This window comes from Tachysurus vachellii, chromosome 12 (genome assembly GCF_030014155.1).
Source record: "Tachysurus vachellii isolate PV-2020 chromosome 12, HZAU_Pvac_v1, whole genome shotgun sequence".
Taxonomy (NCBI): domain Eukaryota; kingdom Metazoa; phylum Chordata; class Actinopteri; order Siluriformes; family Bagridae; genus Tachysurus; species Tachysurus vachellii.
This window is the reverse complement of record NC_083471.1, coordinates 17,916,102-17,927,964: the sequence shown is the minus strand read 5'-3', so window position 1 is coordinate 17,927,964 and position 11,863 is coordinate 17,916,102. Positions and strand designations below refer to the sequence as shown.

Sequence of the window (11,863 nt, the reverse complement as noted above, 5' to 3'; positions counted from 1 at the left end):
AGATGACTGCAATGTTATGGAACAGCATGACCAACAGAGAGGCAGCAATATGCAACATGGGAATATATGAACACATACAGATATAGACCCTTTTAGCTGTGGAATCTTACAATGAATTATGAGATTTATAGATTATTACATAGCTACTAAATTCTAAGAATGTAACAATAAACTACGAACAGTGCTCTCTCTGTGAAATAATGATTGAGCCACGTTTACCGTTTCAGTCAACCTAAGACTGATCATTTTAATATCCACCACATTATAAATTCCATCAACTACAAATCAGAAAAACAAATCACACTCTGCAAATGTCCTTCTAGAAAAAGAAACAATTTATTGTATAAATAAACTTTATAGTGCAAACATATTCAAGTAATTTTTGCTCCAAAATATTTGTACAAGGAGTAGGCAGTAAAATCATACATTGCATAGTGATTTCGCTTGTATACAACATTCAAGTCATGTATCTTGTGTCAATCCAGATGCCATTATGGATTAATTCCAGTTCCAGCTGCTATGGAATATGGTTTGCACTCAAAAAACGAGTACACATAATCCAGAAAACTCTTCATGAAGACAATCCATGCATCAAGACATAGCTGAAGAAGTGTCCCTCGGATCCGGGACAAATCTGTACATGGATTGAAGTCGTCATTCAGTGATGATCCTCACCTGAGGATGAAAAAAGGGAATATCAGTTACAAATAAATCCTATGCACATCAGTAAGTCTTTCTTCAAGGGTTCCTTACATGCTAAGGTTTCTTGGCTACTTACAAATGTTCCTGGGTTTTTAACCCTTTCTTCTAAGGAACATTTAAAGATTTCCCCCAAAGAGACAAAAATGAAACATGGATTAACATCTTTAAAATACAAGATTAGATTATTTTTCTGAGCTCAACATAGCATACATGATTCTTAAATAGAACTCTAGCTTTCAGACTGCTAGCTGAAATGTTGTGTAAGTTCATGAATGTGGAAGGAGAGAGTTAGCGCGTTCCACTAAGTGTGTTATGCTACATTGTGATAGTCATTCAGCGCCCTGACCACCAGTTCAAAAAGAGACAGTTGGCTGGCTTTACATTTCTCAGAGGAAGTTTTTGCATAGAAGGGAATAGTTGACTGGTGGATAGGACCTGGCAAATTGACAAACATCCAGGTATTAAATTTATTTACCAGTCTGTTTAAGTTCTCTTTGAGTCCAGAATTATAATTAGGCTAGTACATTCACACCAATCCAGGGGGATTTTCACAAGGTTTAGAGGTTTAGACTATTTTAACTAAGAGTATTCATCTATTTTATTTCAATTTGGCATTGCTTTGGGATTTGCTTTGTCCAACTTCAAATAACTGAATGAAATGCTGTTGCATCTGATACTGTTGAACCATTTGTTGTTGCAAAAAGCACACTCTTTGTACAGTAGGTAAATGAAACTGTTTAAAGAATTCAATTCAATTCAATTCAATTTTATTTGTATAGCGCGTTTCACAATTGACATTGTCTCAAAGCGGCTTTACAGAACATAAACATAGAACAAAGGTTAATATAAAGAATAATATAAAGATTAATAGAATACAAAATTCAACATTAATGTTAGATATATTAATATGAATATATTAATAGATATAAAGAACACAGCTACCACAAAGTGCCTATACAGTCAGAGAATGAGATGTCTTTCAACACTGTCAGTACCTTGTGCAAGTCTGATTGGTAGAATATTCACCTTGGAAATGACGACTGAAGCTGATTTGCTAAAAATTCATTGTTTGCCATAAATTTTTTTAAAAAAAGTAGATTCACCACACGTTTAATGTACATTTTTTTATACTTTCTTGAAAATGACTTTAGTCTTTCAGCATCAAAGGGCTTGACTTAAGTCAATGTTTGAATATGAAATCAGAAAATTTGTGGTTTTAGACAGTCAAATCATGTGACTCAAGTTTTCAACACTGCTTCCTGCTACATTATAGTTAGCTATTACTCAGAAGTAGAATGATTTGATCAAAAAGCCCAAGTGACGATTAGCAAGAGTGATGACTGAATTTCATTAATGTACTAATAAGTGAAGTTATAAGCACCAAGAACATCGCATTTATAGTTTAAAACTTCAGTAACTTTACCTACAAACTGCCTTGTTTCTATAACCTTTTCAATGAAACCTGCTGATCTTCATCTTTTTTATGCAACCCTCGATTCTACTTCCTAACTCTGTCTATAATAGTACATTCTGTAAGCCAAGGGCCATACATATCAAATATCTCAAGGATCATATAGTATTTCTAAGGTCTAATAGCGTTCATTAAAAAAGGCTCTGAACTTGGGAACCCAAGAGACTTTTTTATATTACACTGTTAAAGATCTTTTGACCAATTTTGTTTACTGTCACCACTAATTCAACACATTGTGGCAAAAATAATATACTGTACAGTTACAGTAATCTAATAGAACGTTTCCAGGTGCCATTCAATCACATAATACTGTATATCAAGCCCCTTTGACTTATGCAAAAAAAAAATTTCTTCCATTCAACAACCCACAGGTGGAATGCATGTATACATAAATCATGAATGCTAGAACTTAATCATAAGAGATGCATTCAGAAACTTCACTGCTTTGAGGAATGAAAAAGATCTCAAAGGTCTTAAGATGCCATGTATTCACTGTCAACAAAGAGGGGAACAATAATGGCTGACAGGTGTCCTCCCCATTTCAGGTTGCACTTTTGTTCCACTGCGCCCTGAGTCTTCTCACATGGATTTTCTTACCGTCCCTATAACCTGATAAGACGTTTCCTTTTTTATGTGAGCAACACTGGTCTGGGAGTGTCTTGCGTTTTAGCCCTCTGTTAATTTCGGTCGTTCTGTTTTCACATAACCGAGAAAGAGAATTGATAGGATTTCACTCCCACCTCCTTCAACAGTCCTCTACAAGAGTATTACTGTATTAGGTTTCCACATAACTACATTGCACTAAGGAAAATATGCGAGATCAGCAGAGATGTCTGTGGGAACCTAGAGAGACGCACATGGCATTAGCAAGAGGCTAGCACTGTTTTTGTTTTCTGAAATAGTTCAGTATAAACAGACCATTTATCATTTGTGGCCCTGTATTCTGATCTACATAATAACATTCACAAATATCCACACAAAACTTTGGAAATTCGGTTACCTTCAATGCTGCTGCCACAGAAGTCACAGAAAGTCCTTAATACTACAAAGAAGTGGAGTTCTCGCTAAAACTTCTATAATAAACAACAAAATAAGTTCTAAACTGAAGTGCTTTGAGATTTAGCTCCAAGTTTTAAGAGATAACATGAGCATCTCTTTATAACAAATTTACAAAAAGTTTTCATAAAGCTTTAAGGTGCAGAACTGGACTGTTAGTCAGGAATTCTAGACTTTTTAAGGTTTGCTCTGACAGTTCAGTGATTTTTAGTTATTGAGCCATAAAATATCAGCTCTCAATAAGAATTAAACAGAAACAATTTTTAAAAATCTTCTACTACTCATTCTAATATCATTAGTAATTGCTGTATATAAATATACAATCATAGAATTTGAAGGTCTTTGACAAAATGTTTCATTTCTAACATTTCTAACTCTAATCCTGACTCTATTTGTATGAAACACTATAAAGGTTCATGTGAAGTTACTGTTTGAACCTCCTCTTATATTTTTATTTCAAAATTAAAATATACATTCTTTTTAATCTGACCTGTTTCCTTAAATGTAGCGTGTTTTCGGTTTCCACCTTCCAAGGTTTTAAATCGTGGCTGCTTTAGCGTTTAAACAGATTTTGCAGAAGCAATTTTTCATGCACCCAACTATGACAGTGATTACACAATAACAAAAAGTACTCCAGTCTGATAGGATGCTTTAAAATCGCCAGCTACAGACTGTACAGTTCCTGTGGAGATATAGAGGATATAGAGAGAACATACTTTAACTCAGTCTGATCAAAACTCAGCATCATTGGGTGTTTCATCATCGTCTCGCTGGTGCTGACTCAGCACAAAGCGCTTTAACAAATTTAAGTGTGACCTGTGTCCACATACTGTCCATCACCTTAAAGTAGTCCACACACCCGAACCAAACTCCCTGATTAGCTGTTGTTTGACGGCACACCTCCTGTCATCAGTGATCAAACGTCAAACTTCTTCTCAGTGCTGAGTGCTTCCATTAAACTAAGTAGTCCTCCACATTTAGCTTGCGTGGCAGTTTCTTCACATATCTGCTAATAAATAGTACACTTCAGCACAATGTATGGAGTGCTCTTAATAGGCATGTAATCATATGCATTATTCTATAAACTAACGTGTTAATGTGAACTGTATGACATAAATAATCAAGTGTACCCATTATCAGTTCTGGTGCAATCTGTTTAGATTAGGAATTCATGTTAGTAATTCTGCCCTAGGTTCAGGAATTAAATGTTTCAGGAATGAGTAGTAGTTATTAAGTAGATATAACAGTAAAATTAACAATATTTATGCACATAATCAAGCAAGGTCACAGAAAATTTTGGCAAAAACTGTGAGTGGCTGCAATTGATATTCGTATAATATACAGTAACAGTAGGAAGTATACACAAGTCACCGTAGATACGATAAGAATGTTTAGCACTAGCAGCACGGCTCACATTCTTAAATTTCTTATACGCTTTTTAGCACTTCAAGACTGTGGAGACTAATTATTTCTCTAATGGCTCTCTGGTAACCCAAAGTGTGACCCTTTACTTCATTTAACATGAATGAAAAAATACCTCATACTAACCTTTACTCTCGGCACAGTGCGCAATCCATCTCTTCTGTGACCCCATCTCCCATCTCTTCTCACCTGGAATAAGAATAAACAGTACCATGTCAGAAGAAAGAACTGCAGATGGCTCCATATTGCCAGTTGAATCAGATCAAAACTTCTAATCTTGACCTACTTTTCCTCCCACATATCCCTTTTGCCAGAGTAGATAAAGCCATGCTCTCACCACACATCTAACAGTATATAAGCAAAGTGCAGAATGGCGTGCATTCTGCGTCTCCCCCCACAGCCAAGGTACACTGAAACAATTTCAGCTATTATAAATCATTTAATGCACAGTCCATTCCCATTTTAAGGGGGTACATTAGCCTTTACACTTAACTCTGGTCAAAAATATCGTTTGCTTGTCATTGTACGTGTGGGTCATGACCTATGACCTGATGGCTGATCATCTCCAGAGTAAATGCTTTTGTATGGAAGTGGCTGTTAATGATCCCACATGCCATCAACAAGAGACTTGGAGCTCCATTTTCCTGCAGTGTAATTTAGTGATATAACGCTGGGATATTGCAGTTTTTTTCCTATTATTACCCAGATGCTATTTTTGTGGTCAGAAATAAACACTAAAGTGTCTGGAACAGCGCAACAGGGGTTGTAACATTCAAAATCTATCATCACTGTGATATTTTTAAATCCACTGGGACCAAATTCTAGTGTATATATTACTGCCTATGGAGACCCTGATACCAAAATACTATTTTCCTGAACTACTTTGTTGATGCTCACTGTTAATGTCAGGCCATTTCAATATCAAGAGGCTTCGTATCCAAATACTAAAGACAACTAAGTGACTCGTTAATTATTCCCGCAGTGGCTACCAAATGTGATTTAGACAGTCGATGCACAATTACATGCAAAACCATCATTTAATTAATGCAATCGATTGAACATCTAACGAATTGCTACCGAGATCAGAAATTGACTGATATAGATGTACTAGAGGAACTAGAGGATCGCACATGTAAGTGAATGCCTGGAAAAGCACCCAAGAAAACAGACAACACATTTTTTGCAATTTCTGTGAGCCAGCTGGTTATTTCTACCCCAATAATATTGCAGTAAAAACTACAAGCTGAATCTAATAGCATATTATTTTCAAGATATAACTGAACTGAGCTGCATTCAGTTTTGAGGTAAAGGGAACAAAGGAAGAAGTAAAAGAATGACATTGTTGACATAGTTTGGATAACCTACCACACATCGTGGTATACCATATGTGAAATAGATCATGAGTGTGCATGAACATAAAGAAAAAAAACATCTCCTTTGGGAAAAATAGACTCTTATTGTTTATAATACAGATTTTCAGTCAGAATATGATCAGGACATGGGACAATGGAGAGACAGCAAATATTCATGCAACCCCCCTTAAATCTTTCTCTCTATCTCTCTTTCTTTCCCAGCTCTGCCCTGGGCACCAATAGCTTGGTATCGCCTTGGCAGGCTGGATCGTTACCATGGAGATCTGGATAAACTCGCCACCCTACGAGACGGGTTAGGCCATGCATTTGGGCACACACACATGTAGTCACACACACACACACACACACATGTAGTCACACACACACACACACACACACACACACACACACACACACACACACACACACATGTAGTTACACATCTCTGGCTTGTGCCAGAGGCTCCAATCTTTTATATGTGTGTAAATTAACTCATGGTTATCTAAAGAAGGAGAAAATGGCCTTTCTCCTAATAGATTGCTCACAATAGAACCAAGGCTGTGGGGTTACCTATAAACCTATAAACCTAACTACAATAAAATGAACACTTTTTAAAGGATAATTAACATTTTGGACACAAAAGCCTTTTTTAGGTTTTCAATTTTCTTTTCTTTTTGTCTTTTTTTATGAGCCATGTGATTAAAAATAATTTAACAGTGACACTATTCTCTACAAAAACAGCAATTGCAGTTACATACACCATGTAGGCCACACACACACGCACACACACACACACACACACACACACACACACACACACACACACACACACACACACACACACACACACACACACACACATAATTTAGAGGCAGTAACTCCTGCACTGATATTTGTGTTACCATCATTCAACACTTTCACAAAAATTCTTAAAAATGTGTATGAGCTGCTTACAGTAAGATTTACGATACAGCGCTTAGTACGTAAAACATCATGCTCATATTCATCACCATTCATGTACCTTCAGCACAGAGAAAGGACAAAACATAAAGGGTTAATATTCAAGCATGCATCTATTCCGCTTTTTTCCCTCTTTTATATATATCCAAGATGGAAGCACCGTTCTTGGACGCATACGCTTAAAATAATCCTCCATGATTGGAGGGTTGAAGTGTCAATTATTCTTATGCAAATGTGCCCAGTTTCTCACGTTTCCAAAGAGAAAGACCACAGATGGCTACACAGAAATCTCTGCACGAGCCTACCAGACAAAAAGAGCTTGCATAATGCGATGCCGCTATTTGCATGTCTGTCGTCCGCCGCAATGAAAACTCAAGCACAGTGGAGTGGGTTAATGCAATCGTAAGTGCCTTGGAAAGAGACAATATAGATACACCTATTAAAAGGATGACTATTTTACATACATTGATGCTAAAATAACGCATTAGCAAGATACAGCACTTTCTTGACATTGGATTATAAAATGGTGTTTAAAAAGATGAGATTTTTGTTATACAATAAGCATGTATAAGCATGTAATTGATTGTATGGAAATCTGAACCTATAGCATTTCCATAACCCTTCAAATACGTCCTACATTGAATACGTGACATATTTTCTCATGCATTGGATGACATGCAGACTACTCAGACCTAATTGCAAATCTGAAGTGTTCATGTTAATAGAAACGAACCTCCTGCACCTGCCAATCAAACAATTTCATCTTGGGAAAGCAAACACAGGTTTGGCAAAATGAGTGCAAAGAAAGACAGGATTTGAAAAGGGAAAGGAAGACAAACGCTGGAAGAGAAAGGCAGGGCACGAGTGAAAGAACATGAAGCTGCTCTGCCAGTGTGACCCGAACAAGCCGCTAAAATGTGATTCCTGACAGTTCGCTCACACACGGGCTAAGAGACAGCAGCCTCTTTGCTTTCACACTAAAAACCATGATTTTGTCTCAGACAAGTCTGCCACCTCACATACCTGCTGTGGAACTTCGAAACTAGAAAGACAAATATGTGGATAAGCTCCAGTAGGCTAGCATGGAAATGGTGGTCTGCTTTCAGACACAGAAAGAAAGAGGATGTTTGCATGTCATTGAAATTAGCTAAATGTTTGCTGTTCAAATTAATGTCTGGACATTCTTCTTCAACCAAGCAGGACACGTTTCATTCAATTTCAAATTTGTTGGAAGAAGCGATACTGATTAATCCCTGGTCCTCATACTAAGCTAAGCATGTACAACTTCTATCTTTTATCATGCAGGAAAGAATAGCATGGATAAATACCACAAAATGTATTCCTAGCATGAAATGTTTAACCCACAAGATAGGAATAAAAGGATGCTGACCTTCCCAGCTGATGCTGTACTGGAAAATGGGGGGAAAAGTGGGGGAAAAAAAGCTTTTCAGCTCCAAAAGAGTGGATCAAGAAACCTGCTGTGGCATCCTGTTACATGGTGACAATGGAGCGCTTTCAAAATGAGTCTCAACATTGCAGCCAGGTCGTCAAGTTCTGTTGATTGTCTCACATAGGGTCAAGAGCGACAGGAGAGAAGGGGATTGTGCAGTTATTTTAGACGATAATGGCAGTCTCCGATTCGAGATGGGCTCACTGTGTTAAGTTTGTTTTGACCTTTCTGTCTCCTAAACTATTGGTGTTCGTAGAGTCAGAGAAGTGTCACATCATTTACGCCTTATAACCATCTGGGTCTAGGATTATGTTACCAATTAGGGATTGACTTCCGCAGTAATATTGTTATTACCAAACAGCTATAATATTTGATGACATGTTAGACCAGGTTTTAGGATTGTGTGAATTTATTTGAAGTCATCAGTTCCAGCAGGATTAAAAGAAACCATTAATCCTGTTCATCCTTAGCAAAAAGTTTACAATTGATTTGAAAATTATTTCCCATTATTCTATATCTAAATATTTAGAATTTGATGTTTCCTAACGTAATCTTATTTCACAAACACCTTTAATCATTAATAATTCACAAGGTGAGGTTAAGGCTGAGGCAAGACTAATGTTTACAAGTTTAATTAAGACCTTATTGGTGTAAAGGACTCTGTCCTTGCTTATTTGAATTTGTACAAATTGCTCATGACATCAGGTTCCTTTTCCACAATGGCTTAGTCCGGGGGTATTCAGCATAAATTTGTAAAGGTCCACTTACAAAGATCTGGAAAAGCAACTAGCATGACTGAATGGCTACAACCGTTACCTTTAAATACTTAATCATGTCAAGAAAGTCTGTGAAAACTCTCCCCTTTCTGAACTAAATCTTCAGCCCTGTAGCTAGTCTCTGGTCCGATGAGCTGCTTTCAGCTAAATCATTTACATGAATCCATATCATTGGATAAACCATAACAAAGGATCTGCAACAGAAGCTGCTGGTTCAGGTTTAGAAAACTAGAATCACAAAACTGCACCCAGTTTGTTCATACATTGATCTCGTCTTCTACAGTATTTTTCAAGATCTACGCTAAAATATTTTGCTGGTTTGGTATCTAGACTACACTCCACCAGTTGATAGTCCATGGCTCAGTTGTTTTTTTCACAGCCTAAGATGACTCAGATAGTTCAGGCTGGATATATGGTGTTAATACAACCCTAAAAAAATCATTATTGTGATTTACTCAAGACATATCCAACTATTTTTTCATCATTTAGGTTTTAATCCTCACTAGCATGCAAATACTATATCTAACATAGCAGATGTTTGCATGGCCTAGATACTGTCACCTCCATCATGGATATAGCTCCCACTCACAGAACTCCATAACCCAGTATCTTTTATTTTCACCTACACCCCCAAGCCTGAAAAAATGTGTGTCTCTATGTTTGTGTGTGTCAAACACATCAAAAACCGTAAGGTGAATCCTTTTGAGCAGGCAGCACGGTTGGCCACAGGATGAATAAACATCCATGTCAGGGGAAACTGATACACTCCCTTTTCAGCCAGACGGGCCTCTCGTGGGAAAAACAGCTCGTACACAATGGACAGAGACGGCCTTTTGTTGAGGCTCTCAGAGATGTGGGCTAGCTCTTCTCTCCAGTGTGTGCCATGAACAGACCACTCCCCTCAGCTCACACACTGACTCAAACACACAGTGTGTTCCTTCCTTCAGAACTCATTACAACTTACAAATCTCCAGGTCATTTTGTTCTGCAATGTAATAGACATTAACAAAAATATTCAAAAATAGGAACAAGCAGTGAGAAAGTGTGTGCAGTTTAGCCCATGGTGAAACCAGCCCCAGAGGGGGTTTAACACCAGATCTAAATCCTTGAGATAGTGTCCTGCCATGACACGGCTCTAAAAAAGTCCACATGCTAGGGCCCACAGCAGGTTAGCCTCGGGGAATTTATGTACCCCTTTGACCAAGATTCAAAGATTTTAGCTTTAGACAGCCATGGGTTTGGGGAGGTGCTATGAGAAGGTGGGGGTATTTTCTCATTGGGTGGGTTGCTCTTTCAGTCTTCATTCTGAACTTGAGCTTGACATTGATGATGTTCTCTCTTTTATCACAAGAATTCACACTGGGTCAGTGTCTGAGAGGAAAATGTTTGCCCACATACTTTCAGTCATTTTATATTTTTAAGATTTGGACAGTCAGAGAATTAAAACCCATTCAGATCCGCACTCCATGACCTGCTTTTATGCTGGTTTAATTTCTGTCAGCCATTTAAAGCATTCCCACTAATCGATACATTATTATCACATTATTGTTAACACTGATGGCTTAACTACTTTTACGTGAGAAAAGCTGACACTCTTTTTTTCCCAGGCATGTCATAGACAGTTTCCACTTGTTCTCCCTTGCCCAACTGTTTGCTTTCAGCTCCAATTTGGGGCACAATGAAGCTGTTATGCATGGCAGGTTAGGAAATGGACATGGCTTGAGCTGGATGCAAAGTGAACACATTCTCTGAAGCCTGGCTCTTCTCCTGAGGCCTAAGTACAAGGGAACATGTGCTTATGCTGAAACATGAAGGACGTGAAATATAAGATATTATAATACCTGCTCATAAGGACACTGTAGGTATAATGGCATCCATCCTCTTCTGAACATGTTCATAACATGCTATAAAGCATTCATAAGCAATTACAGTTTGTAGCACCTTCTATAATACATTTACAAATTGTTGAAAGAATGTAGCAAGTACTGTGATGTAGTGTTTATAGCACATATATATCACTATAATATTTTCTCATAAGCCACTATGTAATTTTTGGCTTGATTAATACTATCACTTTATATAGACAAGTGTTACGAGCACTATGTTTAATACATATAAAGTGTCATGCACTTCGTTAAATCATTGGAATAATGTGTATAATGGCTTAAGAAGGCAATATAACTTGCACATATGCCCATGTTTGTATATTATTATAGATAAGACCTTCATAGAAAGTGATAACATTGTAGCTACACCACAGGTTGTAACACACATAGTGTTAGGTCATAGTTGACTTGAAATAATGGGATTATTTTCCTAAAGTGTAAGGTTTCAGGAAAAAGCAAAGTTCTATGCTATGATGTAAAACTGTAGATTAGTGTTCATAATATTCACACAAAAATATTGTATATGAAAATATATTATGTAATCTGACTTTTTAAAAGGTTTTAGAAATAGTATCTATGTATTAATAACTTCTTATATGCAACTATATGTGGCATTATATGCTATATAATATGCTAGGAAAGTATTTATACTGCAGGAATAATACAGAGTTTATAGTTTCAGTATTACTGTATATGTAACTATACTAAACTTCGTATGATTTGCAATGACTAATCAGTAACAGACAAAGCCTATTTGCTCTGTTAAGTGTGCACAATAACAAGCACAT

The 11,863-nt window shown here is 37.0% G+C and overlaps 1 long non-coding RNA gene across 1 annotated transcript in view; it reads right to left on the bottom strand.

Moving 5' to 3' along the window:
• Positions 1-449: 449 nt before the first annotated feature.
• Positions 450-11,863, bottom strand: part of LOC132855318 (uncharacterized) — a 35,724-nt gene continuing 24,310 nt past the window's right edge. Inside the window, exons 3-4 of the long non-coding RNA XR_009649308.1 lie at positions 4,778-4,840; positions 450-675 (exon numbers count right to left, since the gene is read on the bottom strand). This is a non-coding gene — a long non-coding RNA (uncharacterized LOC132855318). The remainder of the gene's footprint in view (positions 676-4,777; positions 4,841-11,863) is intronic.